This window comes from Lutra lutra, chromosome 8 (genome assembly GCF_902655055.1).
Source record: "Lutra lutra chromosome 8, mLutLut1.2, whole genome shotgun sequence".
In the NCBI taxonomy this organism is placed as follows: Eukaryota; Metazoa; Chordata; class Mammalia; order Carnivora; family Mustelidae; genus Lutra; species Lutra lutra.
In genome coordinates, this window is record NC_062285.1 from 61252773 (window position 1) to 61268936 (window position 16164).

The 16164-nt window shown below is 41.7% G+C and overlaps 1 protein-coding gene and 2 long non-coding RNA genes across 3 annotated transcripts in view; 2 read left to right on the forward strand and 1 right to left on the reverse strand.

Moving 5' to 3' along the window:
- LOC125106799 (uncharacterized) overlaps positions 1 to 15419 on the reverse strand; it is a 28549-nt gene extending 13130 nt beyond the window's left edge. The window contains exons 1-2 of the long non-coding RNA XR_007129430.1: positions 15397 to 15419; positions 1051 to 1268 (exon numbers count right to left, since the gene is read on the reverse strand). This is a non-coding gene — a long non-coding RNA (uncharacterized LOC125106799). The remainder of the gene's footprint in view (positions 1 to 1050; positions 1269 to 15396) is intronic.
- LOC125106800 (uncharacterized) lies at positions 589 to 9563 on the forward strand. The gene is made up of 3 exons (XR_007129431.1): positions 589 to 766; positions 9092 to 9214; positions 9321 to 9563. It is a non-coding gene; the product is annotated as an uncharacterized LOC125106800 (long non-coding RNA).
- A 177-nt stretch (positions 15420 to 15596) lies between the features above and the next one.
- SLC38A4 (solute carrier family 38 member 4) overlaps positions 15597 to 16164 on the forward strand; it is a 64165-nt gene continuing 63597 nt past the window's right edge. The window contains exon 1 of the mRNA XM_047741374.1: positions 15597 to 15722. The gene's annotated coding sequence lies outside the window, so the exon portion shown is untranslated. The remainder of the gene's footprint in view (positions 15723 to 16164) is intronic.

Consider the following 16164-nt stretch of genomic DNA (forward strand, 5'->3'; position numbering starts at 1 on the left):
CACTAAGACCAAGACCTGAGTCAAAACTAAGAGTCAGACACTAACCAACTGAACCACCCAGGCATTCCCCAAGTCTCTTTTCTGTTGCCATATTATCTTTCACATTCTAACTGGGCAATCACTAATTGTAGTGACCAGGTTTTCTCAGAAGCAGTTCCACTGCCAAATCACTAAAGAAACCAATTACACCTGAACCATTTTAAATAAATCTGTCCAATGAAGACATATTTGGTAAGTGCCCCTCAAGAAGTAGGGCAAAAGTATTCCTCCAAAGTGAAACCCAAACTCCATGTTTTTGCAGAGAAATATTTGTTTTGTAGAACTCTGGTCTAATGGGAGTATTTCCTCCGGATTCCATGTCCCACCTTCATCTGTCAGCAAGACCATGCTTCCCCGAGTCCCCGTCCTTCATGATTCTTTGAGATTCAGGTGTTATAGACTGCATGTGTCTCCCCAAAATTCATCTGTTGAAGTCCTAACCCACAATTTGAAGATAATTATATTTGGGAGGTGATGAGGTCATAATAGTGGAGACCTCATAAATGGGATGAATGCTATTATAAAAGGGACCCCAGAGGGTTCACCAACCCTCTTTCTGCCATAAGAGATGACACAAGAAATTAGCAGTCTACAGCCGGAAGGGAGATCTCCCCAGAACCCCACCATGCTGGCACCTTGATCTCAGACTATCAATCACAGAAATAGATCTCTGTTGTTAACAAGCCACCAGGTCTGCAGCACTGAGAAACCAACGTTAAGGCATCAGGTTAGAACACCTCTTCTCATTCCCTCTGCCCCCAGGTGCCAAGTTCCTTGTCTGGCTCTGGGTGGGCACCTTATGCTTAGCATGCCTCTGTCCCTCCACTACCATCTTGAAAACCCACTTCTGTCACCCCCATGAAATTGTGAGCTCTTTCCTCATGTTTGTACTGTGTCATAGTAAAGAGAAGAGAGGTGTTGAAGAAATGGTCATCAAATGAATAAAAAACTTCAACTTTTCCCTTTGCAAAAAAAAAAAAAAAAAGAAAGAAAAGAAACCAAGGGAATTACCTCATTGAGTTGAGTTGCCCAGATTCTTCCTTTTCTTCCTTTCCCACACATGTATTAGCATCATTACTACTTCCATGAACACAGTTATGCAGTAATTTGAAGTGATGGCTTGGAAATTCTATCTCAGGGTTTTTGTGGCATCATTCACCCCAAAGGGGTCCAAGCTCTTGGGTAGAGATGTTACCGAAAGAGCTGATCTCTAAATTTCTTGTCAGAGGCTGCATAAGAGGACAGAGAAATGGGAGAAATCCAGCAAACCATGGGATTCCGGTGTGTTTGTCAGGAGAGCCTAAAGAGTGCTCTGTTTTCAATGTCAGACAGGGTTATATTTGCACCACTCTTTTCCAGGGGTCTCAGGTACTAGGAAGCCAAGGAGACCTCAAAGACACCCAGCACGAGGCCAGGAAAGTGGAAACAGCTCTTTACATCCTCCCTCCTCAGTCTTACCCCCAAGGCACCCCTGACCCAGCCTCTAACATTGGGGTCCCAGAGAGGAAGGGAGGGCAGCTCATTCTCCCAGACAGGACCTGGGGGGCCTCAGCTTCCTAAAGTGAAGGCCTTTCTCTCTCAACTTGAAACAGATCATAGCCGCACATGGGTCCCACATTCCTTTGTCAGCGTGGGTACTAGTTACTGTACTTATGTGTGAGGCGGTAATATGCAGGAATGGAAAGCCACATTCCCTAGGACTTTAAATGAAATTTTAGTATTGGATCTTTGTATGTTTCCCATAGCAGTAAAAACAGATTTTCCAGAAGGACAAATTAAGTTAACAAAATACTATATTATAAGCACTTCCAATATTCTTCCCCCTTCTCCTATCTCATGTAGAGGAAAAACAACACTAGCCTACAAACAATTTTTGCCTAAAGACCATAGGAATGAAAGGCAATACTCCTTGGTAGTTGTCTGAAAGCTTATTAAAAACAGGATATAATTATTTTCTCCCAAGCATGGGTTCAGCTATCACTCTAGAAGCTGCCGGGTCTCAGCTCCTTCTCACCAAACCTGCACCCCCCTACCCCGCCCCTTTAGTCATTTCCTGCCAGTACCATGTGTGGGGAAGACTTTTATCACTGGAAGGCTAGAGACTGAGCTAGAGGAGGAGGCAGATGCTGGGACTGATGGGTTCTTCTTCCTGCCCATGGCCCAAGGAACAGAGAAGTACATTCTTTCCACCACTGTCCCAGCCCCTCTGGGTACTAATGGATGCACAGGAATTCTGGAGACCACACTGTGAGTGTGGGCTAGGAAATACTCTGAGCTTTTCCATGTGGCTCCTTGGACAGCTGTGGTGGAATGGGTGCCAGAGGAGGAAAGGAAGAACAGCGTGTTGACTATGGAAGACCATAGTGATTGGTCTGTGGAAATGTGTGAGGTGTCGCCTTTGGACATACTTGGAAATAACTGGGGCACTTTGAAAGGAGAGGAACTAGCTCCTTCCACTACTTTGATAGGAGATTACATATCTATGTATATATTATATATGTGTACATATACACATAACATGTAATATATATGTATAAGTATGTACATGAACACACATGTACATGTAATATATTATGTAAATAATATAACACAGTATGTAACAAATGTTAATATATATTATATATGATAATATAATACCATATATTATATTACATATTATACAATGTATATAATATAGTACTATTTAACCTCTATTAAATTTAGGCTTATATGTTGGTACAGACAACATTGTATCTTAGGATAAATAGGCAATAAATATCTATGAGTGAAAAAACATAACTTTAGGATGCTAAAGTTCTGTCTAATGCCTTTATACATAGACGTGTAGAAAGAGAAAATGGATGACTTTATCCTTTTATTATTTTATTACACATTTATTTATTTATTTATTTATTTTTAAGATTTTATTTATTTATTTGACAGAGAGAATGATCACAGGTAGGCAGAGAGGCAAGCAGAGAGAGAGGGGGAAACGGGCCCCCAGCTGAGTAGAGAGCCCAGTGCGGGGCTCGATCCCAGGACCCTGAGATCATACCTGAGCCGAAGGCAGAGGCTTAACCCACTGAGCCACCCAGGCACCCCCTTAATTACACATTTAAAAAATTTGTTATTTATTCCAATTCCCATAACACTAATTACTGATAAAATAATTTAAAAAAAAAAAACACCTCCAGAATGGCATTGTTTTAACTAACGCCTACTTGTGTACTTAGTTATGCACAGTTCTTTGAATTCTTTTTTTAATTCTGTTTTGTTATTAAAATGGGCAAAAGTTTTCCCCATTTACTGGCTGTATAAACTGGCCCGATCTTATTGGTTATATAAAGCTGCTGCTTTTCATAAGTGAAACTAGAAATGATGGTTTTAATTTTTTTTAAGATTTTATTTATTTATTTGAGAGAAAGAAAGAGCACAAGCTGGGGTCTGACAGAGGGAGAAGCAGGCTGCCCGCTGAGCAGGGGGAGCCCTATGCGGGCCTCAACCCTGGAACTTCAGGATCATGACCTAAGCTGGAGACAGATGCTCAACAGACTGAGCCACGCAGGTGCCCCCAAATGGGTTTTTTACAACTACTCAGGGTTCAGTTTTCTTACAATCATTTTCTTGTACCATGAAAAGATGGTACTCTAGAATGATCGCCCCAGAGTTCAGGGACATGGCTTTCTTCCAGCTATTAGGGTGCTGTGGTCATCCTCCTCTGCATCTCAGCCTTCCCAGCAATGCCAGGCTGTCAAGTGCTGCCTTCTTCAGCCTTATACCTCTCTTTACTCATGGTGGTCCTTTGACTTCTACCTGCAGAAGCCCATTCAACTCAGTTTGGAGGAATCTCAAATTCAGAGACTCCACCTCGAGTCACTGCTCTACCCAGAGTTCACAGCAGATTGCTACATTTTGCCTCCCATCTTAATTCTTCTTTGGGAATCCGCCTCGGACCCTGGTCTCCTTGGAGGAGGACTGGTGTCCTGCCCCCAATTCCCAGTGCTGTAACTAGGGTCCTTCTGCTGAGAGAATCCATGACAAAAGTATTTCCTGAATCTCCTACATCAGGGCCTCCCTCCACCCTCCCCATAGCGCCCCCTAGAATTTCCTCCTCAGCCACTCCCCTTGTGCAGACACCACGCTCTTTTCCATTATGGTGAGTTGTCACCAGACCCTATAGGTACTATATTTGGCTACCTGGACCTGTCACCTTCCCGACACTGCCCTCATCTGTCTCCTCAGTCGGTGAACCTGGTCTAGATGTTCTCAATAGGAGCAAGAACCACTTGAGGAATACTTTTAATATGGACTAAACTTGTTAAAATTAGATTCCTGCTCATTCCTGAGATTCTGATTCAGCAGGCCTGGGGTAGGATTTGGGAATTTTCCACAAGCACCCTGGAGAACTCTTATTCAAGTAGCCATCCAGGGACACTGCTTGCAAACTATTGATCTGGCCCCAAGTCCCATCCTGCTGAAGTTCATGGACCAGGACTCTGGAGCAAGCAGCATCCATGTAACACATATGGACACTGAAACACAATGAATCCCATCTGTTTGGGGCCAAAGTCACTGTTTGACACTGAGCTATGGTGCCAGGAAAGGGCGAGAGCTGGACTTCCAAATAGACATGCCCCAATCTGGTATAATTTCAGGCATTTCAAGACATCATGAAATTTTCAAACTTGGCCATACATGAAAATGACCTGGGGTAGGTGGTTAAACTCTAGAGGCAAAGGCCAACATTATTGAGTCAGCTTCTCCAGAATACAGTCTGAGAGTTTCTATTTTACCCTCTGCTCTGCATCAACCTGGTGTAAACCTCCACACAGACCTGTCAGTGATCTGGGACTATAGGGGCAGAGCACCTTCCTTCTGGGTATCTGAAATTTCAATGTAGAGGGTCTAGGCCCTTTGGCCTAAAGATTGTTTTATTATTCTGTTAATATTAAACATCATTAAGGAAGAAGCCTGCTTCAAGTGCCAGAGGAAATAATTAACATTAAACACTACCTTGCTGCTTTTGGGAAGGTACAGAGATATGGTCCTACCATGTCCCAACTGGAACCACAAGGCTGCTTACTTCATATTCCTCTGGATGACCTCCTCAGCACCGGTCTCCACCCAGCGCTGACAAGGACTCTCATTTACAATGATTACTCTTGCATGTATGACCTCCTCCACTAGATTGCACATTTTTAAAAACTGAGAATGTCTAACTTGTCTCTCTTGTATCTTAGACATTATCTAGCATAAAAATATTCAGTAAATTGTTGCTTAATACATAGAAGATAGTACTTTAAACCCTCACACCTCAAAGCCAGGGAGTTTATCAGGCTTTGCTTCTGAGCAGGTTTTGATATGAAGAAGGATGAGAATGGGAGGGCACTGCCCCTTCCAATTCCACACCCCCATCCCCTGCCATGGACACACACCACCTTTCATGGGGCCAGAGAAAGTGGAAGATAAATTAGACAGATGCCAAACATTCATTTTCAGAGCCAAGGCCAGTTCCAGAAAGGGTGATGCTTCTCCCATTTCAGGATACCTCTTAGGCTGCCCTAACAGCTCTCTCCAGGGCCTGCTTTGCAAGCAAGCTGAGGAGGCAACTCTGTAGGTTTGGGTTTAAGGAGTACCTAAAGGCCTACTTGCCTTACACATTCAGGTGCTGATATTTAAATAAGAGCAGGCCTATAAGCAGATTTGGTTTGATGAGGCTATTTGGAAATTATAGTTGGAAACCAAATGTCATGATCATGATGACAGACTTATATACGAAGTCACCTTTGGTAGGATTCTCCCTTTATGTTATAAGTTAAATTGCTAGCATAAAAATTGGTTACACTGAAAAACACAAATCTCTTATGCATCTAGAAGTCAATCACAAGAGAAAAATCTGGAAAGACCATAAATACATGGAGGTTAAATAACAAGCTATGAAACAATGAATGGGTCAACCAAGAAATAAAAGAAGAAATTAAAAAATATACATGGAAACAAGTGAAAATGAAAACACAATGGCCTCAAACCTCTGGGGTGCAGTAAAAGTGGTTCTAAGAGGGAGGCTCACAGCCATACAGGCCTCCCTCAAAAAGCAAGAAAAATCTCAAATGAATAACCTAACCTTGCACCTATAGGAGCTAGAAAAAGAACAGCAAACAAAATGTAAAGCCAGCAGAAGGAAAGAAATGATGAAGATTAGAAATGATGAAGATTAGGGATGCCTGGGTGGCTCAGTTGGTTAAGCAGCTGCCTTCGGCTCAGGTCATGATCCCAGCATCCTGGGATCGAGTCCCGCATCGGGCTCCTTGCTGGTCAGGGAACCTGCTTCTCCCTTTGCCTCTGCCTGCCATTCCGTCTGCCTGTGCTCGCTCTCTCTCCCTCGCTCTCTCTGACAAATAAATAAATAAAATCTTAAAAAAAAAAAGAGATGATGAAGATTAGAGCAGAAATAAATGATACAGAAAGTAAAAAATCAATAGAACAGATCAATGAAACCAGGAGGTGGTTCTTTGAAAAAAAAAAAATCAATAAAATTGATAAACTTCTAGCCAGTAGTTAATCAAGAAAAAAAGAGAAAGGATTCATATAAATAAAGTTACAAATGATGGCATGGATGCGGAGAAAGGGAGACCCTCTTACACTGTGGGTGGGAATGTAAACTGATGCATCCACTCTGGAAAACAGTATGGAGGTTCTTCAAAAACTTGAAAATAGAGCTACCCTATGACGCAACACGACTGGGCATTTACCCAATGAATACAAGAACGTTTGTTCGAAGAGATACATGTACTCCTCTGTTTATCACAGCATTGTTTACAACAGCCAAGATATGGAAGCAGTCCAGGTGGCCATCGGTTGATGAATGTCTGAAGAAGTGGGGTGTGTGTGTTTGTGCATGTGTGTGTAATGGAATATTAGTCATCCATAAAAAAGAATGAAATCTTGCCATTTGCAATAATATGGATAGAGGTAGAGAGTACAATGCTAAGCAAAATAAGTCAGAGAAAGAAAATACCCTATGATTTCACTAATATGTGGAATTAAAGATACAAAACAAATAACCAAAGGGAAAGAAATAAGAGTAAGAAAGACAAATCAAGAAACAGACTCTTAATTATAGAGAATAAACTGATCGTTATCAGAGTGGAGGTAGGTGGGAGGATGGATTAAACAGGTGGTGGGGATTACGGAGTAAAAAACAAAATAAAACAAACAAACAAACAAACAAAAACCCCCACAAAACGCAGAACATGGGATTGAGGTGTGACTTTGTCCTTTACACATTAAATATTGCAGAATATTGCAACATGTCTTTCCTAATGTATTACATGCTGCAATATGTCAACATAAGTTTAAGAAAAAATGCAGGGACTGACTGTAAATTTCACTTCCAAACTGAATTTACCATTTTTGTTTGTTCAAGGTTTAAAGGAACCTCTGGTTTGTGGACCATAGCTTTCTCTAAATGGAGGTACCCCATGCCCCATGTTTGGGGCTAATTTCTTACTGACTCACTCAGATTAGCCCTTCAGTTTACAGTCAGGCTTTTTAAAAGAACCAGAATTTTTTTTTTTTCTCTTGAGCTCTCGATGGCAAGTTGAACTAACAAATGCCTCCCTCTCCCACCTCAGTCATCACCAGAGGATCCAGAATGAAAAAGATTCCATCAGGCTGGATCATTCCTTCCAGACAGCAAAGGGAGCAGCCTTGACAACTAACACACAATGATGCCCGTTGCAGTGTGGTTGGTCTTAAAGTACAGAAAATGAATTGAAAGCACAGTATTCAGGTGGGATGAGAAGCTCTATGATTCTTAAAGAATCAAGCAAAAGATTAAGTAACACTGGTTATCTCTAGGTGGGTAAAGCATGTTCTGTGAGTTGTGCTGATTCACGGGGGACCTACTAACAGATCAGTCAGCTCATGGCTCTTACTGGCAGGGAGACAGAACTAGAATCAGAATCCCACATTTACCTCATTTTCGACATAGGAGTTTGTCCGCCTCTGGAGAGGAGTCCTTCTTGTGACCTGAAATGGATCTGTGCCTCTTCTATCTCAGGAGCAACCGCTCAAATCAGGCATGGGCTGCCCGTGGGCATATGAATATGCCAAAGTCATGACTGTCTTAAGAAACAAAACTCTCCTCATGCTGATCCTTGAGTCATGGTCTCAAGGAAGTCTTTTCCTGGGCCCAGTGGATCCTTCCTTCACTACAATCTTTGTCATTTTCTATTTATTTGTGTCACACTTTGATGAAAATATTTTCTCTTGCCACATTATAAACTCCACAAGGACAGGGATCATGTCCGTTTTGCTCATAGTTCTGTCCCTAGCACCTAACACTGAGGGGCACCCACTAAGTGTCAATTAAGTCAGAAGATGAGTAGTTATGGACAAGACTTGGTTTTCTGAGGTAGGAGATGGGGTCACCAGATTTGAGTGGAGAGGCTAGCTGTGTGTAGGCAGAGTCCAGAGGGGAGGAATGTTTCAAGTCAAGGGAGTGTTCAAGAGGCTTTCTGTCAGAGCCATCCTTTGTACACTCAAATTAGTCCCATTTTCAACCTTCAAACTCTCACTTTGGAATACCCTTCTGAGATGTGCCTCACTCTTCAGAATTTAACACATCTACATAGTCCTGTGTTTGTGGGAAGTTGAGGGCTGACTGGGTAGGAATGCTACAGAAGAGAAGGGCCCAGACCTCCTACTTTGCTGAGACCCTCATCGAAGAAGGGGCTAGAAGAATGCTTCCACTCTGGGAAGAACAGAAGGCAGACTCCACCCTGGTCAGTGGCTGGAATGACACAGAAGATGATCTCAGTTAGACTCAACTTCTCCAAGGTCCCATATAGGTTAGGAATATCTCCCCTTCCAGAATGAAGTAAGATAGGCTCCCCAGTAACACCAGGTTATAATTTTAAGACCAATAAGTGCCAAAGTCATCTTCACGTAGTATTTTAATCTGAAATATTTTTGTTTTGTAAAAAGTCCATTTTTTCTTACTCAGCTTTTCAACTTCTTGAACAACAGAGAGACATCGTTGATGTACCCATCCATTCTTTTATTTATTCAGCAAATATGTCTTGACAAAACAGCAACAGAGCTCACAGTCTCAAGAGAAACCATGCAAACAAGGAGAAAGAATGAAGTAATGCTCTACCCTTGGGACCGCTGGAGGCTAGAGCCCAACGCAGAAGTGAGCACATATTTCTGTCCTCTTTCACACCACCTCTCCTACATTTGAGGACTAGAAGTTAAATGCTTTCATGGAACTTAGCAAGTTTTGTTTTGTTCTATTTTAGATTGAGTCTTCTGAAAATTAAGAAGTAGATTAATAATTGTTTCCTGTCCTCCATCTCTTCAGAAGGCAAATAGGAAACTGGGGTTTTGTGGTGATGGCAAGGGAATAAAAGAACACCCAGAAGCTATTCATTTGTAGAGTGTAGATCACACAGGATGCAAGGGTCAAACAGTCTGCCTCTTGTACTAAGGATGAGGAAACAGGCCCAGGGGACCTAAATAAAGTTCTGGGGTGGTTATAAGAATTTTTCACCAACAAATTATGTGACTATTATCAGCATTTTCCATTGTGTGTGTGTGTGTGTGTTTAAAGATTTATTTATTGGTCAGAGAGAGAGCACAAGCAGGGGGAGCAGCAGGCAGAGGGAGAAGCAGGCTCCCCAATGGGCAAGGAGCCCGATGTGGGACTCGATCCCAAGACATTGGGATCATGATCTGAGCCAAAGGCAGCCACCTACACAACTGAGCCACCCAGGCATCCCAACATTTTCTATTTGAAAAGGGTATGTGGTGCAAGTGACTTAATTAAAGTTTTTAAAACAACTCTGTGAGGGGCACCTAGGTGGCTCAGTCATTAAGTGTCTGCTCACCATGGAGCCTGCTTCATCCTCTCTCACTCCCTCTGTTTATGTTCCCACTCTTACTGTGTCTCTCTCTGACAAATCAATCAATCAATCAATCAAAACAAAAAACCCAACTCTGTGAATAGGTACAACTATTATCCCCAAATAACGGATGAGGAAACTGAAGGATAGAGAGGCCGATCATTTGCCTAATTACTGTGTAACTACTAAGTAGTTATTAGCTGGTAAGTGAATTCAGAGCTGGAATTCAAATGTAGGGCATCTGGTTCTAGAAATCCGAAACCAAGTGTTTCACTTCTCATTTTCTGTCTTCTATACATTTGGAGTTCGTACATAAATTTTTGTACGTATATTTGTACCTATAGATGTATTCAATGTGGTAATTCTCCCTAAACATGTCTGGTTTGGGCTGATAAGTCTTTTCATTTGATTTTTCCTGATAAAGAAAATACGAAGTTAAGACTGACATGAATTAGTTTTTAACTCTCGGAGGAATGTCACACGGGGTAAAATTTGCTTTTAGACTACCTTGATATCATTTTCCGAAAGCTGCCACGCTATTGTGTTACCTGGCGATGTCAATCAGTGTCAGTCCCTGTTCAAACACCAGTTGTGCAAAGCACGTCAGAGTAGCTGGTGGCCTGGCAGATTTCATCACTGTCTCTCTGGGCACCAAAACTAGAGCTGGACACCTAATCGTGGTGCCTCGTGACTTACAAAAAAATAAATAGAGAAAAGATACAGATTATCCTTAGGGATAAATCACAGGTCATTTCATTTAATAACTCAGGAATAGGAAGTGTTTGTTACAGTATGCAAATCATAGAGCTTTCTTCATTCACTCACTCACTCATTGGCTATGGGTACTGAGTTCCTAGTGTCAGATGCTATGGCAAATGCTGGGAACACAGATCAGAATAACAGAGACTGGCTGTCGAGGGACCCAGAGTTTAATGGGGGCCAAACAATGTATTATGATCTATTTCTGGAGCCCAGTTTAATCATGGGACGGAATGAGGAGAGCTTTGGAATCCCGTCTACCTGAGTCCTAATTCAAATCCCACCTCTTGCAAGCCACGGAACTCGGTCCCTGTTTTCTCATCTGAAAAGCAAGGGTAAAAACATCCATCTCCCAGGGTGCTTGTTAAGTACTAAATTCCGTGTCCAAAACATGCTGGTTCTCTTTTTCCAGCCTTCATTGAGCTCTCCACCTCCACCCCACGTCCCCAGCCTACCAAGAAAAAAGATAACTGGAGTCGGGAAGGGTTTCATTCACTTAAGTGGTGATATGTGAGCTGGGACTAGAAAGATGAGCAAAAGGTGAAGTTGATAGGCAGAGTCAGTGGCAAGGGCTTCCAGAAAGTGGACAGAATACACTCAAAGGCATGAAGGCATGGAAGACCATGGTGTTGGGGAGCCAGGGGGAAGTGAGCAGTTTAGAAGATGGGTTGTATAGATGGCTGTAGTTGATTCGTGCCACGTATGTCGAGTTGGAAAAGGAAGGTGTTGTGTTTGTTGACTATGACTGTTCAGGTGACTGCATGTAATGCCATTTCCAGACCAGAGAGAATGGGAGCTAACGTCCTTGGGGCTGGTGTTGAATGCTGACCACACAGGGCACATTTTCCTCTCTGAGCTACCATGTGCGACATGTGGGCTCTGCGCTCCCTTTTCACCCCCTGGAGGGGACCCCAGAGTTTAGCCCCTGTATCGCAAAATTGGAAATGAGACTTGAGTCTCCTGAGAGCCTAGATCTATTCTGATATTTTGTTTTGAGAACCGGTTGCTAGTTGTTTCGTCATGTGTGAAACTGAGATGGTGAATGATCTATTCAGCTATCTTTTTCCTAGTACCAGTAAGAAATTGTAGCCCATTTAGAGAACATAACACTAAAATTCAACCAAATACAATTCCTGGTATTACTCAGTTTCTCACATAAATCCAGCCCAAATTCATAGAAAATAATGTCATTATACTGACATTAGAATTCATGCAATTAGGATAGATAATTGCTTTGATAGTAATTATTTTAAAAAACATAATTTTATGGCTAAGCAGGCTATTCAGTGTTGGCTACATTATAGGCAGGAAAACAGTTATCAGTCTTAAAAGAGAAAATGCTCACAAGAAAAGGAAGGTGAGCTGTGGGAGATACTGAACTTGAAGCCAATGGTTCATGCTCCAGTCTGCCAATTATTAGTTCTGTGTCTTTGGACAAACCACCTAACCTCCCTGAACCTTTGTTTCCTTTCTCATTAAATAGGGAGAATAATAATATTACAGCTAGCTTATTTTAGTATCTGGTGCCATAATACATGTTCAGGTATTTTATAGCCTAAAGCCATTTTAACCAATTTTAATAACTATTAGTTGGGAAAATAATCCTTGTTAAAAGTCTACTATCAAAGAAAAATATTTATACGAAGTCTGCTAGAATCACTGCCATCAAACTTCTCAACAATAGTCCGTAAACCAAGGAATTTGGTAGCGCTGTCATGCGGCCTTAAATAATAATTCTGTTCTAATTCCTTCATCAGACATTCATTTATGCTAAAATCTGGTAATGGGTATACTCTGGATCATCAGCCCTGGGAGATGTTCCTCCAAAATGGGCTCACAGTAGTGGAGAAATACTTCATGCTCCTTATGGAGATTGATTAAAACCTCTGAGGAATCCCATAAGAACTTTTGACACAATGTTTTCCAAACTTCCTGGAACAGAACTCTGTTTTCAAGTATTAGCTTTGGTTCAAAAGACTATTTGGGGGGAATATTTTTCCATATAGACTTTTTTTTTTTTAAAGATTTTATTTATTTGACAGGGAGAGAGATCATAAGCAGACAGGGAGGCAGGCAGAGAGAGGAGGAAGCAGGCTCTCCGCACAGCAGAGAGCCCGATGTGGGGCTCGATCCAGGACGCTGGGATCATGACCTGAGCCGAAGGCAGAGGCTTTAACACACTGAGCCACCCAGGCACCCCTAGACTTTTCTTAAAAAGAAAAGAATTCATGACAAAACTAATAACCATTCCTAGGTTAATGTGCTTTTAGAACAGAGAGTTTTGATGTGCTCATATAATTTTGTGTTAATATATGTGCTAATGTGTTAATACAATTTTAGAACAGACAGCTTCGATCAAGCCAGCTTTGTCAAGATGGTAGTAAATGCTATCTGCTCTGTAAACTTTTTTCTCAATTGCAAACATTTCATTTCCCTCCATCACTAGGTGAGTTTTTAGTACCATCTGAAAATAACTTCAGTCAGGAAAACAATATATCAAGAAATGCGCTCCATTTTTCAGAAGGAGAAAATGAGTCACAAAGAACTTAGTGATTGGGCCAAGGTCACATAGCTCGAGAGTGGCAGCTCTGAGATTCAAACTTAAGCTAACACCTCCGGAGCCAGTGAATGATCTGATGGTAAATCAAATGTGTTTTACACTGTGGTCCTGCAGATGTATTCGTGTTGCTGGTTAGGGCTTCTTCTCATCATTTCAAAGACTGGTTTAAGCAGATCTTTGAAGATTGGGTAGATTCAACGGAGCTGTCAGCAGCTCAGGTTTGGGTTGTAGCAGGGAAGATAAAGGGCTGTCAGTTGCCTCATACCATGGAGACTGGAGACGTGGCTTTGAGCTCTTCTTTAACTCTAATGGACAGTAGCTGCAAAAGATGATACACTTGAACTTTGTCCGCCACTTCACTGATTCACAGATGAATGCATCTCATTTTACCTCAACACACACCTGATAGCAACAGTTTATATAGATGACTAACTCACCGGGCTCCAGCAAATTAGGCAATGAAACACTGTTTTTTAATCTTTTCTGTACTAGGATATAGATGCCAAGAATTGATTGAACAGTTCATTAAAGAGTTGAGCAGTTGCACAGTTAGTTAACTAGTATCTGTCTTGAATTGCATGACGTCATCTTCATTTGGTTTTTTCTGGAATAGCTTTTCATTTTAGAAACCTGAGTTTTGTCTTTAATAAATGTTAGGTTAGGCAGAGAGGAATACACGTCTGTCTTGATCTCTCACTAATCGTCTCTCAATCCTACTAATTTTGACACTTCAGTAGCTTTGTAAAATATACTTATGTTCATTAAATAAGAATCAATGGGAAGTGTAAGCATAAAAATAATCTAGTTTCAGCAAGTTTAAAGGGACTTAAAAATCATTCTGATGTATTCTGATTTCTCGGAATGGAAACTTCTTGTTATGACAAACTATGGAGGTATACAGTAATTAGTCAGGAGGGAGTAATCTTCATAAAACAGATATTTTTTATTTTTTATGTTTTTAAGGATTTATGTATTTTATAGAGAGAGAGATTGTGAGAGCACAGGTGTATAAGCAGAGGGAGGGGCAGAGAGAGAGGGAGAGAGAGAATCTTCAAGGAGACTCCCCTTTGAGCCTGGAGCCCTATGTGGGGCTCATCCCAGGACCTGAGCTGAAACCAAGGGCCAGCCACTCAACTGACTGAGCCATACAGATGCCCCCAAACAAGTACTATTTAAATACTGATTTTATTTATATTTAGGCTCCAAAATGGAAACTCCAGTGAAGGTATTTATTGCATCATCCTTCTGTTGAATTTGCATTGTTGGAGGTTTTAGTACAGTTTGATATGTATATATGTACATATGCACATGTGTATATTAATGTTGTTTCTTGAGTGTTCTTGATTATTATACATTATCTGGGTAATTCTTATCATTCTATTTTTTGATGTGCTAAGGTGATGCTGGTGTTTTAGTCAATGGGAACTCTAAGTAAGAGAAGATGGTTCTAGGCTTTCATGGAATGACCAAACAGTGAGACTTACCCTTCTGAATACAGTGATACTGGACAAGCCAGAGTTCAGAAAGCAATTTCTGTTGCCTAGTGAGTTTCCTGAACTGTGGCATCAGTTCTCCATTGGAGAATTCCCCAAAGAATGACAAATGAGTATTAAAATAAACAGAGGGTTGTGAACATATTTGTTACACAGGCCTTTTTGAAACAAGAATTTTGCTTAAATCAGAAAATAGTTTTAATATAAACAGGTTTCCTTAAAGTGGTAGGTTAGAGCTTTTAATAAACAGAGTAAAAATTACAGTGCTATTTATTGTATCCTAATTCTTTCTCCATATGTACTGGGAATTATGTTTAAATTGAAGTCTCAGAAAAAAAAAATTGCCAAAGATCCCCACTCATGGTTAAATGCTACCAAGTTATCCCCAACTTCACTGATCACAAAGTGACTTTAACTGTGTTTTTCATTTGTACCCCTTCCTCAATTTTTTTTCCTCCTTTATGTCAAGTTCGTGTTTGATAACCCTAAAACTGGTGGCAGTTTAGAATCACCTACCAGAAAGACTTTTTTACTGACTTTGAAGTGAAGATCAACACCTATTCCCGCATATAGGGCAGATCCAATAAAGGCCACATTGACATGAAGAGACTTAATTATAGAACCAATAACCAACCAAACAACAACGAAAACCCCAACTAACACCAAGATCCTCTCTGTTGTCGGGGACCCAGAAAAGAGGGATCAGGGGCTGGCGGCTCCCAGGCTTGGCTCTGGCGGGACAGCTGGACAACTCAGCCCACCTGGGAGGATGCTTTTGTTTACATCTCAGGTTGCCGCCCAACGATTGGTGGCTGGGCTGGAAGGGAGGGTCCGCAGGAAACGCGACACTGAGGATGCTGCCCCCTATCACATGATGGAAATTTCCACTCTTCGGAAAGGCGAAAAGAAAAGAAAGGAGGGTCTCTCAATCCACCCTTTTCCGATACTTTCCCTGGATCCCAGTCACAGAGGTAGAAGGCGGCACAGGTGAGTGAAACTTTTCTATTTTCTGCTAGGCTTAGAGACTTGTCAGTGTGCAAACTTGTGGCTGGATCCCAGCCCGGACTGGTGTTTGTGCGCTCCTGTGTGCGTGTGCGCACAGGGACACGCACATGTGTGCAGTCTGGTCTCTCAACCGTCTGGGGCTTAGGTTAGGTATTGCAGCTTTTTGTAATTTATTTGTTGATTGACCCTAATTCTTCTTGTGGTTTCACAAAGGATTGCGCTTTGGGTGGGTTATTGCAGGCAAATGACCGGGTTGACTAGAAATTAAGGAAACCAGGGCATACGGGGTTAAGGGGACTGACTGGCGCGCCAGTCACCTCTCTTTGCAAGAGAGGTGGCTGTGCCAAGGTAGCCCATTCCCGGGAGCGCTACTCAGCTACCCCTGCCCCCGGTCCCAGATTCCCTAGGCACTTGGATTTCCAGT